General features: G+C 43.9%; 1 long non-coding RNA gene across 1 annotated transcript in view; it reads right to left on the minus strand.

Moving 5' to 3' along the window:
* Positions 1–3381: 3381 nt before the first annotated feature.
* LOC142016836 (uncharacterized) overlaps positions 3382–14272 on the minus strand; it is a 137631-nt gene continuing 126740 nt past the window's right edge. The window contains exon 3 of the long non-coding RNA XR_012646400.1: positions 3382–3515. This is a non-coding gene — a long non-coding RNA (uncharacterized LOC142016836). The remainder of the gene's footprint in view (positions 3516–14272) is intronic.

The raw sequence follows: 14272 nt of genomic DNA on the forward strand, positions 1-14272 counted from the left end.
CTTGACGACCAGGTAACACCTTTGTACTGCAGACAAAGGAGGAGGTGGAGCCTGAGGGGTTTGAATTGGAACTGGGAGTTGGAAGCAGTTAGTCTGGGCTGAGGGAGAGAAAGACAAAGGAGGGGGCAAGGCCCCAGCTCTGGGGGCCCCTCGGGGCCTCCTCTCCCCAACATGGATTGGACTGGCTGTCTCTGCCTGCTGCACTGACTCCTCTGTACGATGCTGTGTCCTGTCGGCTAATAAACCCGCTGTTCTCCTACTAAGTGAGAGACTCTCCTGCCTACGGCCGGGGTGCAGAGCTTGGGGGACCCCAGAACCCCATCACACCAATGGAGCAAATAATTAAGGAATCCATCTGCAAAGACCTGGAAGAAAATGAGGTGATAGATAACAGTCAGCATGGATTTGTCAAAAATAAAACATGTCAAATCAATCTGAGAGCTTTCTTTGATAGAATATAAAGCCTCGTGGATGAAGAGAAAGGGCTGGTTGTGGTATACCCAGACTTTAGTAAAGCATCTGATACAGTATTGCATGGCCTTCTTACCAGTAAACTAGAGAAATGCAACCTACATGGGAGTTACTATCAGGTGGGTGCATAACTCGTTGGAAAGCCATTCACAGAGAGTAGTTATTGATGGATCACAGTCATGCTGGAGAGGAATAATAAGTGGGGCTCTGCAGGGGGCAGTTTTGGGGCTGGTTCTCTTCAATATCTTCTTCAGCGGTTCCAATATTGGCATGAAGAATATGCTTAGTAAGTTAGCAGATGATACCAAGCTGGGAGGGAGTGCAAGTGCTTTGAAGGAGAGGGTCAGAATTCAAAATGATCTCGGAAAAATTGGAAAAATGTCCTGAGGCAAATAGGATGAAGTTCAGTAAGGACAAATGCAAAGTACTCAACCTAGGAAGGAGCAATCATTTTTACACATACAAAATGGGAAGTGACTCCCTAGGAAGGAACACTGTTGGAAGGGATCTAGGGAGTCATAGTGGACCACAAGCTGAGTATGAGTCAACAGTGTGACACTCGCAAAAAAAGCCAACATGATTCTGGGATGCATTAACAGATGTGTTTGCGAGCAAAACACAAGAAGTGATTCTTCTGCTCTCCTCTGTGCTGGTTAGGCCTCAACTGAAGTACTGTGTCCAGTTCTGAGTGCCATATTTTAGGAAAAATGTGGAGAGATTGGAAAGGGTCCAGAGAAGAGTAACTAACAAGATCAATGGTCTAGAAAATGTGGCCTATGAGAGAAGATTAAAGGAATTGGGTTTGTTTAGTTTGGTGAAGAGAAGACTGAGAGGGGACATAACAGTTTTCTAGTATGTAAATGGGTGTTGCAAAGAGGAGAGAGGAAAAGTTATTCTCTTTAGCCTCTGATGAGAGGACAAAAAGCAATGGGCTTAAATTGCAGCAAGGGGGGTTTAGGGTAAACATTAGGAAAAAAATTCCTGTTGGGGTAGTTAAGTACTGGAAAAATTGCCTGGGTAGTTGTAGACTCTCCATCACTGGAGATATTTAAGAACAGGCTAGATAAATATCTTACAGTCAGGGTCAATCTTTCAGGGTTTGATTTGTTGTGCTAATGTAGACTTGCTAAATTGAACCATCTGGGCTCAACAATCAGCCCTGGAACCCCCAATTCTCAGGAGGAGTCAAGTAGGCCAATGGGAGAAATTACAGCTTGGGAAAGCTTGTTTGTTGTGCGTGAAGCTGTCAGATGTGGGTGACCATGTGTGTTTACGAACCACTGATGTCTGGGCCATTCTGAGAGACTTGTTATGGTCTCTGTAGCTAAAGCTGGAAACTGAGTCTAAGAATGAAGTGAGGCTGGACCTAGCTCTGCCAACATGATTATCTTGTGGTTCTGACTTGGCTACAGAGGTGACAGCCAGTCAACTGTGACTATTAGTTCAACTGACTCTTCAAAGTCATAAGACTAAAGCTAAGTGAAACTGGTGAAAACAATTAATTTTTCATACCTGAAACTTGTTTGGTTTTTTTTTTCCCCCCACAAATGCTGATTTAAAGGATCTTAGCACTACTGAGGATATAGAGACACTAAAGGCACTTTAGGTTTACGATTTAAGGGAACATGGATGGTGAGAGGATAGAAAAGTGAACTTACGGGCCTACGAGTAGGTTTTACCCAGCTCTAGTTTTGATGTGTTTTTAAAGAATGTCTGTTTCATATCACGGATGAGCCGTTGGGAGGGCAATTAAAAAAGTAAGCCGTTCAGTCTGTTGAATGTTCTGGGAAGACACATGGCCTTTCACGCTGTCGTCTTACCCCTTATAAGTGTAATTAATCTTCCGAAGTTGTCGCCATTCCACCTAATGCTTCCCATATATGATCTCGTCGCGTCACTTGTGATTTTTCTATGTTCTCATCCTTTTATAATTGTAGTTAGACAGTTCTCAGGTCCTTATATATTGCAGCACACTAAAACTCCCAGTTCACCGCCCCTCAAGTTCTTTACCACTCTGACACTGCACTCTTATTGTTTCTTAGTCTCCTCCATACAACAGCTTCATATTTTCTGCAAGCAGGTCTTGCTCAGTCACATAATGAAGGGACTATCAGGTGAAGGAGCATCTCTCCTGAACCTGTGTCAAGCTTCCCATTCTGTTTGTGCACCAGCTGTTGAATGTGCCTCATAAAACCAACTTAAGGGGCGATCCTCAACGGCACTATGTGCAGTTAGGGGAAGTCTATGAACACGCCGTAGAGAAATATCCATTTGAATGACAGAGCAAAGCCACAGAAATGGAAACAGCCAACTGCAGCAGTTAAAGCATGAAGACCTTTTTGTGCCTCACTCCACACATGCAGCTCTCCTTGAGGCAACAGAATGATAAGCTGAAGAGAACATCAGTCAGAAAAAGGACTAGATGGTCACAGCAAGGATGTTTGCAATATTGGGACATACGACACGACTGTGGAGTAACTTAGCATATCAGATGCTGGCTGGATAAGATCAGGAGAGAGTTCCTTTTTTCAGTTGTTGCCCATTTCTGGGGCAGGCAGTGACACGATACTGTGCTGTGTGGTCGCAGTTGATGCTGTAACTGGGAGAGTGCTTATCTGTGGGAGCAAAGTAAGCAAGCCTCAAACCACTGCTTGGAATATTTTGAAATAGGCTTTGGTTGCCCCACAGAAAACACAAAAACTGAATAAGGTCCCTGAAGCCTCTACACTAAAAGTTAACACAACCATCAGCCATAAGTAAAATGAGTTATTAAAGAATTATACAATTTGCAAGATTCACTTCATTACATTAGATTTAAAAAAAAAAAAGGACCTAGATTCTATAGTGGTGTGAATCGGTATTAAATGAGCCCATGAAATTATGGTGATTTACAACAGTTAAAAATCTCACCTGAAATTCAGATGAAAGGAAAGTGATAGATGTAAAGCACTTAACACAGACATGCATGGAAATCCTCTAGTCAAATGAATCCCACTTGTCCAGGATAAGGACATCAACATGTGGAGTGAAAACAGGCTAGAAAACTGTAAAGAAAGAAAATGATCAATAGTTAGTGGTTGAACTGTGGACTGTCCACTAGGGTATTGTAGGAATCAGTGTTACAGTAAACTCTTTATGTCGTTCAGTGTTTGCACTGTTGCTCTTTGAGCTACATCAGTTCTCTGGCTAAAGAATAGTCTCCAGCAGCAGCAAACCAAAAGCCCACATGTACACTTAATTTTAACCTTTAAAATCTATTTATGAAAAAATTATCTATGTTATTTATTCTGTTTCTCCCCAATGCCAAGAGAACGCATTCTATTGGCACCCTTTCCATTGTGATAGCCTGTGTCAGCGGCATTGTTTAAAAATTCTACCAATTCCTATATTCTTTGAAAGCTAATTGCCAGCTGTCTTGTTTTGACCTTTTCAGTGTTCTCTAATATGAATAGCTGGCCATCCACTTGCTTCTTCTGTTTACAGTTTGTGACACGACAAAAGAAGAGGTCAGTAGGACAGCCAATCAAATGAAAAGGGCAAATATATTTATAATGTATTAAAATTCTGAGGAAACGGCCTGAAATCCCACATCTATTGACAGTATCACAAGCCACAGGCTGGTGCTTTAGCCTATTGCATCTATTTTACGTATAGTCAAACTGGGGTGCATGGAAGTGAAGTAGAAGTAAATTATTCAAACTGGTTGAAAATGGAAAAGCACTTTTCAAAATAAGTTGAAACCTTGAGGCTGATTCTGTTGTGCAGGGTTCAAAAGAGAACTATTTTTTCCAGATCTTTTTGGTGAAAAGTTATTTTAATTAAATTTTTGTTTTCATTTCTTTCTCTTCCTTGCCCCTCCCTTTGTCCACTGGCATAAAATAAAGTGAATAATGTGGGGGGCAGGGGGTTGCTCTAGCCACTTGTTCATTTCAACTTTTGCTGCAGCACTCTTTGGAGAATTTACAGAGGAGCAAAGGGAAAAATGACACCTATCCTGGATGGTCTAGATGGTGCTTGGTCTTGCCATCTGAGGGCAGGGAACTGGCCTCAATGACCTCTTGAGGTCACTTCCAGTACTAGTGTTCTATGATTGGATGGATGTTGTGTTATTTCTTAGTACACAGTAATTACTGTGGGTCTACAGAGTGACTATGAGAACTGATTTATCTCAACCACAAAACCTTACTTGATACAAGTTTCGTTCTCAGAAATGTGGAGGCTTCTCTCACTCTCCAAAGGTCAAGCTCTCTTTCACAAATCTTAAGGCACGGGAAAACCTGCCTAGCCACATTGTCTCATGATATGGGAGGAGAGGGATTAGTAAACTGAACAGAAGAATTCAGAAAGTGCCAGGTTTTTGTTTGTGTCTATTGCACTGTAAATTCTTGGGAATACACTCCAGAAAGGCCTGCAGCACGGTCGCGTGATTAAGTAGCAGTATGCTAGTGGGTTCGAGTCTTGTGTAGACACAGTAACTAACTTGTCATTTGTGTTTTGTAATTTTAAATTGGTAGTGGGTAATTCAGAGTCTGAGGTGATTCAGTGCTGCTGAGGCAATAAAGTCAAAAGATGTAGTTGTGTTATTGGTAGCTTTAACTCTAAATAACCAGACAGTTTTATTTGGGTGATGTGTAACCAGTGATTTTAAAATGAAGTTTGCAAATCAATGGCCAGAATGCAGACTGTCATTTTCAGAATTGCATGCTACCAGAACAAACTCCTTCTCCTTTCAGAATCCAGGCCTTGACATTGTGCTAAATGTGAGCTGCCATTTCAAGAGCTCCATGAGTGAAGCTCCTGTTGATGTGAGTGGGAGCCCTTTGCAGAGAGGGCTTACATGGTACTGGCCTTATTATACTGTGTCTAGACACCATGCTCATATGCTGAAACTCAGAGGTTGTACCTAAGAGAGTTTCAGTTCCATGACAAGAACTTGTGCAAGCTTGTGGTGAGAACTAATTTTTTTTTTGCCAAGGTCAGCAGTGTCTACCATGCCACCTGGCTTGATTCCAACTCAGTTAGCTACATTCCTCCTGCCTTCAGCACCACTCTAAGTACAGAAGTTACACTGACTTGCTTCTTTCTTGCAAGCAATTTACACTTCAAATCTGAGACCTTTGCCATACTAGCTGTGTGTGTGGTATAGATTGAGTGGCATCCATGAGTAAGAACCCCACTGAGGTTTTGTGGTCACCTTCTTGAAGTTAACACTTAAAAATATACTAGCATGTATTTTAAACAATAGAGTGTTCACTTAAAGGGAAGACTTTTAATGTGAAAGAGTAAATATTGGATGGATTAAGGGGATATAAGACGTTCAATTTGACTTAGATCCAGGGCCAGAAATTCTGGTGGATCTGGAGTCATTACACAGGAGTTCCTTGCTCTCCAGTTAACAGTGTCAACAGGATTGTTGTTGAGCAGAAGGGCAGTAAACACAAGACTGTTTTCATTAAACAGCATTGGGATACAATATTGTTTATAGTGACCTTGCTTTCCAACTCCTCAGCAGCCGAAGGAGAGATTTTGAGATTCTAGAAGAGATAATGGCCCTTCATTCCATTATCTCCTCTCCCTGCCCACCATCTGTCAGCACAGTTGCATGAAACACAAGTATCTATTCCCCTGGAAATAACAGGGATTTCGCAGGGAGGAAAAAGAAAAGGGAGCTTTGTTTCCCAATTAAGGGCCAGTGCTTATCACGCTGGCTCTGTGACTGCATTTAAGTCAAGGGGGTTACACAGAAGTGGGGTGACCTTCTGTCCTGTTTTTTCCCAGGACAGTCCCTTATTTAAGCTCTCTCTCAGGTGTCCGAAAAATGGGTAAATTCTCCCGTATTTTACAGGGCTTCTATTCCCTGGCACCTGGTGTCTCAAGGCAGCAGCTTTCACTGCAGGTGGCTGTCCAGTTCGCTCATGCCCTGTGCCTTGGGGTGGCAGCTCCTGCTGCAGGGAAGCTCCTCCATGGGGCACCTACCCTGTTCCCCAGGGTAGCAGCCCTTGCTGCTGAGTTTCCTGCTGAAGGGCAGCTGTTGTGTTCCTGTCTCTCCCCATTCCCACCCCCCGCCAGGAGGCTACAGAGCGCCTATTCTCAGCACCCACCCCCACCAGGCGCTTGTAGAGCTCCCATCTTCCACCCCCTCTCATCAGAAGGCTGCAGAGCCCCCACCCCCAAGGAGCCTTACTTGGGGCAGCACCTCTCCATCCATGGGGACTGGTGTCCTGTATTTGCTATAGGCAATGTGGCCACCCTACACAGACTGCTTCCCAATTAAGGACCAGGGCTTATCACACCTATTATGCTGAATATTGGTCACTGTGGTGAGAGGGCATGATAATTCTTCCACAGTTACACTGAAATGTCATAACTTTTATAATACAGCTACTTAAAACTCCTGCTTCATGGCAGAAGGGACTCTGCCCCTCAAAACATTTAAGCTGGTACATAACTTTACTTATACAAGCAGTCTCATTACTTACATGAAAGGGATTTTACGTAGACTAAGATCTGCAAGTGACGCTCTAAATTGGCAATCTTCACGCGGAAGCAGGAGGCTCCAGTCATTAGGATGCCAGCCTAGGCTGACCAGAGTTCAAACCTTTGCTCTGCCATAGACTTCTCATCTATGTGATGTTAGGCCAGTCATTTCGCCTCTCTGGCTAAGAGTTAGTTAGTGCTTAAGTGACTCATTTATAATTTGGGAGAAATAATAAATCCCTGTCACACAAGAGCATTGTGTGAATAAATGCATCTTGAGGAGCTCAAATGTTAAAGTGATGGGTGCGGTAAACATGCCTTAGACAGAAAGTTGATTAGATGTTGTTATGAAGTGTGGCTGCAGAGATTGCTTTATGTGCAATCCATATGGCCAACTTTTGCTATTTCAGCATGTGTCTTGCAATTTTTGGTTCACTTCTTAAAGCTCAAGTTGGTGATCTCTGCTTTTGAAAGCAAGTTTCTGGTATCACAACCAGAATGAAGGCAGTCACATCTAAGGGTTAGTGCAGAGTCAGGATCCAGGAGGTAAGCAGGTCAGGCTATTAGGAGACCAGAATAGGCAGTAATCCAAAGGTAGCCAAGCTATTTTCTAGGGTCTATCACAAATAGAGTCTGCATATGTTGCTGTTTGGGTTTGTTTCGTCTGACAGCAATTCTCTTAAAGAAAATTTTCATAGGTGCTCTGTATAAAAAATATTATTTCTTGGAGTTCCATGGTCTCAAAAAGCTTAAATAACACTGCCCTAGACCATAACACCAAGAAAAAAAAATCCAGTCTTGATTTTACAACTGCCAGTGATGGAGAAACCAGCATGAGCCCCTAGGTAAATTCATCCAACAGCAAATTACTCACAGCAATACAAATGTATGCCTTCTTCCCAATGTGATTTTTGTCTCATGTTAATTGCTAACCATTGGCTTGTGTCCTATCTTTGCTGGATTGATGAACCTACTTGAGACAAAAAATACCATGTGCATTAACTCATAAACAATAATATCATGTGTGCATAATTGCAACAGATACATAGCAATTGAGCAGTTCACTGTGAAAGGGAATCTGCAGTTGTACTGTTTAAACCTGCCGACGTGGGGCCTTGCAAATGGCCTGCCTCTCAGGATGACACTAAACGGTGCTTTGTGTAATGGCACCTTGGAGTTGTATTCCTGCTAATGGAGCTATTCATTACTCTTTGGAAAACGTAATTAAAAGTGAAATCATCCATTTGACACACAGTTTATTAGCCATGTCTAATTAGCGTCTTCCTAGGAGAGACTTGCTAGAGTAAGTGCAGATGGAATTCCTGCGCGATCCTACTCCTCAATGGCTTTTGCAAGGCTTGAGAAGGGAGATGGAATGCAGCAACTTACAGTGGTGGAAAGAAGCCAGTGACATGACTTCTTCTTTGTCGCCCCCACAGGTGTCCCAGTAAATCAATATTAAATTGTAACAACAGCACACGTTAGAGAATCTCCAGACTGTGTTCAGAGCTGAGAAACTTAAATATTTTTGCGGCCCCTCTGCACTGCAGAGGAGCTGTATAAATGTTTTGAAGTTGCCCTGCAGTTCATATTCTTTTAGCCTTATCAGAGACAATCTGTGTGGGGATTGCTGGCGAGGAGGGTGGGAGGGGGACACTGACCAAGTGCCCCCTCGTGTCCCTTCCATCCCTGCTCTGCCCCTCCCCTCCTGCTCTCTCTTACCACTCATGCACCCCCCCACACACACTTTGCTTATAAGCCTTATTTTCACTCAGGCCTTTAGATACACAAACCCCCCGACAACTCCTTCAGCACTTTGTAGATTGTACTTGCGCTTAGCCCTCCAATGGGAGGGCTGGGCTAGGCCAGGTGTTCGGTGTGTGTGCATTTGGCATGCTGACGCATGTCCAGGAGTAGGACATTTTCAATGTTGACACAGCGCTGGGAATCTGAGAACACTCCCATACGACAGAAGCTCACTTGTACATAGAGTTGTTGCTTAAGGCAGTTGCTAAGTTAGACTCCTTCCTAAACAGCCCAGATCACCCTGTGACTAGGACTAGGCCTGCCTTCAAATCCCTGCTTACCAACAGAATTCCTGTGTAACCTTGGGCAAGTCACTTAATCTCACTGTCCCTCAGTTAGGCACATCTGTAAAATAGGCACAAAGGTATTTCCTGGCAGGGTTGTGAGGAAGAAATATATTAAAAGATTGTGAGGTGCTCAGATATCAGGGCAAGTAATAAAAGTAATTTAGGAAGCAAAATTTTGAGTAAACTACAGACACTTGTATATACTTTTGTGCATAGTTTCTTTTATATGCTTGCAAATCTTTCCTGAGTGCTTTCTATGAATTTAAATGTGCCATGAGAACATAAGTATCCCTCACGAAAGGCTCTTGAGCAAAGTAAGCAGTCAGGATAATAGGCAAGGTCCATTCATGAATTGTGATATGGCAAAATTTGCTAATGATACAAAATTACTCATGATATTTAGTCTAAAGCAGATGGTGAAGAGCTGAAAAAGGATCTCACAAAAATGGGTGATCGGGCAACAAAATGGCAGATGAAAGTCAATGCTGATAAAAGCAAAGTAGTGCACATTGGAAAATATATCCCAACTATACATATAAAAATGGTGGGGTCTAACTTAGAGATAAGAGAAAGATCTTGGAGTGATTGTGGATAGTTCTCTGAAAACATCCACTGAATGTGCAGTGGCAGTCAAAAAGGCTAATAATGTTGGGAATCATTAAGAAAGGGATACATAAGATAGAAAATATAATTCCTTAATAGAAATCCATGGTACACCCACATCTTGAATGCTACGTGTTGATGTGTTTGCTACATCTCAAAGAAGAAACATTGGAAAAGGTTCAGAAAAGGGCAACAAAAATGATCAGGAGTATGAAATAACTTTTCTGTGAGGGCAACAAGAAGTCCTGTGGCACCCTATAGACTAACAGATATTTTGGAGCACAAGGTTTCTTTGCCCACGAAATCTTATGCTCCAAAATATGTGTTAGTCTATAAGGTGCCACAGGACTTCTTGCTGTTCTTGAAGATACAAACTAACATGGCTACCTCTCTGATCCTTCTCTGTGTGGGGAGATTAATAAGACTGGGACTTTCAGCTTGGAAAAGAGATGACTATGGGGGAATATGATTGAGAACTATAAAATCAGGACTGATATGGAGAAAGTAAATAAAGAAGAGTTATTTACTCCATCTCAGAACACAAGAGCTAGGGTTCGCCAAATGAAATTCATAGGCTGTGCACTTAAATAAAAAAGAAGTATTTCTTCACACGATGCACAGTTAACCTGTGGAACTCCTTGCCAGAGGATGTTGTGCAGGCCAAGACTATCCCACCGTTCAATAAAGAGCTAATAAATTCATGGAGGACGGGTTCATCAATGGCTGTTAGCCGGGGTGGGCAGGGCTGGTGTCCCTAGCCTCTGTTTGCCAGCGAATGAGTGATAGGGGCTGAATCGCTTGATGATTTCCTGTTCTGTTCATTCCACCTCCGAGGCACCTGGCACTGGCCACGATCAGGAGAAAGCCTGCTGGGCTAGATGGACCTTTGGTCTCCCCCATTAAGCCTATTCTTATGTCCTATGTTAGCATGGAACTGAGTTTTAAATGCGTGCCAGGGCTGTCCCGTCTAATACACAAAGCACACAGCTGTGTGGAGGACCATGCAGTCTGGAGCCCCACATTTAATGGTATCCAATGCAGCTGGGTGCCGTGTATGAGCTCCAGTGCCCAGCCCCATCCCTTAGCCAACAACTCTCCCCCACAGAGGACTCAGGAGGAGCAAAGGGCACTCGGTTCCCCCTTATACAAGCTTCTCTCGAGCCAATTGTGTGACTGCCCCCTGCTCCTCCAGCCTGTGTTGCCGCTGCCCATGCCTCCTATTCTACTCCCCTGAGCCTGTCAGATGAATGTCTCACCCTGCCCTGCTCCTGCCTAGGGCTGTCCACTCTCCCAGCCAGGTGAACTGGGTGCCTTTTGCGGCAATAGTGTCTGACCTGGGAGAGGTGGCAGCCATGCTCCTGCCAGCACCTTCTCGCCAGCTTCTGTCCCAACAGACAGACTGCTACCCACTGGAAGCAGCTCTGAGTTCAGATCTCCCTGTGCCCTCCCCACCACTTCCTCTTATTTTAGCCCTTGCTATTACAGCCACCCCTGCTGTATTTTACTCCTCCAGAGCCAATTTTTGCACCTTCTACAGTTCCAGAGGCTGTTGCTTCGCGCACCACCAGCTCTAGATTTAGACCTAAGGATATTAAACTGGCTGCAGGGTGAGAGACCCTCAGGCGGATTAACTTTCAGACCTGTCACCTCGTGGTAGGTTTCTGCTGCAACCCACACGAATGCCTGGTATTATGTTAAAATAATATCTGACAATGTTAATTAGCCTCTTCCCAAGACTGCCGATGCAGTGGTTACTCATCAGGGTCATGTTTGCAAACTCTCCAACAGCCTTCCGCTAAGTTTTCTGACATCTTGATACGCATCCTGACATGAAGCTATGCCTGATCTTATCAGTGGGATGAGGACTACATATTGATGGAGTAATACGTCACTCGGAAAGGACAAGAGAAGCCTGAACACAGCTAGCCTGGCACACGGTAGAAATGCTGTCTGATTTCCACCTCCCTGGTGCCGTTTATCTATCGCTAACGAGTTCTACATGAGACCCTGATGCTTAAATAGAACCACTCCACTTCAGTTTTATGTAGCAGCTGGATTTATATTATACAGATGACAACTGCTCTGGTCTCTGTGTTTTCTCAGTTCGATGATTTTCACGGGGTACTAAATAGCCCAGGACCAGGCTACTTGAAGGATCTGCTCTCTGCCCATGCCACACTGCCAAAGCTACAGTCAGCCATGGCCCTTGAGCTGTAGCCCCTAATTATAAAAGACGCTCAAGAGATGACTACTCAGATGCTTCTATAGGAGCATCTCTCCCACTCCTCCCCGCAGATGAACTATTTTGTATTTGGTGACCTTCTAGGCACACTGCTGAGGACACCTGTATGACAAGCCTAAGGGTTTGCTTCACAGGTGATGAAGGGATGAAAAGGAACTCTTCCAGATGACTGGCTGGCTGAGTTCCTGATTATTTTAATGCCACTGGGATTAATTGTACTGTTTAATTATGTGTATGGCATCTGTAGCCTCCCTTTAGTTATTATTTACCTCAAAATATATTCCAAAGTGCCTGAGATTTCTTGGAAGTAAGCCAGATTTTCACAAAGCAAGACTGGCCCAACAGCAGCAAAGCGGTATCAAGTTACACCAACTGACTGACTGGCCCTTCTTGTGTCTTTCCGAAATTTTATAGATTTGTGGTGCTCTGGCAACATAAATGCATTTTTTCCCCCCAAAAAAGCAATGCAACCATTACTCCATTAAAACCCAGCGGAAGAATAGAAAGATCCTGGGATGATATGTGTTCGATGATGGCTGTCTTTTGAGGTGCTGTGAGCAGGGGTGCCGCTTACTGAGCAAGAGGGGGAAGAACCCCTCCCTGAATGTTGGTGGGCAGAATCTAGCCCCATCCCCTCACCTGACAGGAAGGCAGGGCGAGGGCAGGACTACTGGTACAAAAGCCCCATCTATTGGAGGGGACAGATTCTGATCCTGAGTACCCAGGCTGGGAGACTGATCTAGCCCTTCAAGAAGCTGCAGACTGGCCTGGACTGCTGAGCCCACAGCTAGACTTCACCGAGGAGGAGCTACCAGGTGGGACAGAGACCACTCTCTACCCAAACCCAGAGGAACGTGACTGGTGACCGATCCAGGTATGATGAGAGCAGGGAGTTTTGGAAGTGGCCCAGGGACGTCTGGGTCAGCGTGTTGCCATCTGGATCCCTGCTGACCCCCAAGCAGCAGACTGCTCTCCTACTAATAGGGCTCTGGGTTGTGGAGGGGGGGCTCAGTCTCCCCTCTCACTGTTCTAGGCACCCGCCTGGGCCTGCCAGCCCTCCACCTGAGCTGTTGATTGGTTGGTTGCCCCACTCTGAACTGGGGCCTAAGCCTAGCAATTCTACACTGAACTGCTGTGTGTTTGTTGCCCCCACCTTGAACCAGGGCATAGCCCCTCGTGAGGCCCAAGCACAGTCCTGAGCCTCAGGACTAAGCTTTGGTGGCTGACATGGGGGAAGTTAGCAAAGGGCTGAAAATCAGATTTAAAATATGATGCAAACTTCTAATATAATTACAGAGCAGCCACCACCATTCCAAAATTTTAGTAAAAACACAAGGGTGGTAAAAACCACGACTCGAGGGAAGAAAAGAGGAATATGATGGAGCACATCCAAAATCAAGTATAAATGATCAGAGACATGGGTATAAAAAGCCCAGGCAGTGAGAAAATCTGCTGCATACCTCTGCTATGTCATCATTCTGGAAAAGTCAGTAGCTTTCGCTTCACTGTGAAGTAATCTGGAGTAAAAGTTGCCACGGTAAATTATTCTGGCACTGGTTTCTTTCACTCTCACTCATGTATGGCTTCCATTCCACCTGTTTTATCTGAACATATTTAGTGACAGCAATGCAAAGAGACATCCCACTCTATTTGCGCTGGTATTTTCTTTTATTCTCATGGTCACATGCAGGAAATGAATGTGTCTGTTGCAATTTGCCTTCCTCTTTAGGAGTTTGTCCACACTGAGATAGTCAGTAAAATTAATCTGAATTAACTGAAGAGGTTTAACTACACCTTGTGGACACTTTCATTCAGAATCAAAGCAGTGTTAATTGGGTTTAGTACAATCCTTTAATTTAACTGTAGTTTAAAAATCTAAAGTACCTTATATAGCACAAGTGTTTTCTGAGCAGAATTATTGCCATCTTGAGATAGGAAGATTCAGTGTGTGTGACCCCTTGCTCTATCTTTTAGCAATGGGCAGAGTAACAGCAACAGCAGAAGATGAAGGGTGCAGAAGTGGCATATCTAGTGTAAGAGTCATGTCAGCTGTATTCCAACTTGTGCTTTGAAGCTAGTTAGCTGTTATGCACTGTTCCTTGAGAGGAGTTTATTCAGTGAATACCATGGAAAGTATCTTGTTCATATTAAGTTATTTGTAGTTCCCTTTCAAAATTCAATTCTCTTTTTTTCTTGAGACTGGTCCAGACTCTTGACTTCAGTAAGTGCAAAGAGGAAACATTCTCAAAAAAGTATTTCCATAAAAGGAACACACCGAAGAAATGCTATTATCCAGCACCCCGAAGGAACTGGAGGTGCCAGATAATCAAGTATGCCAGATAGTGGAGTAGGGGCCATTGGCCCTACTCCATCATCACCACTACTG

This window comes from Carettochelys insculpta, chromosome 8 (assembly GCF_033958435.1).
Source record: "Carettochelys insculpta isolate YL-2023 chromosome 8, ASM3395843v1, whole genome shotgun sequence".
NCBI lineage: Eukaryota > Metazoa > Chordata > Testudines > Carettochelyidae > Carettochelys > Carettochelys insculpta.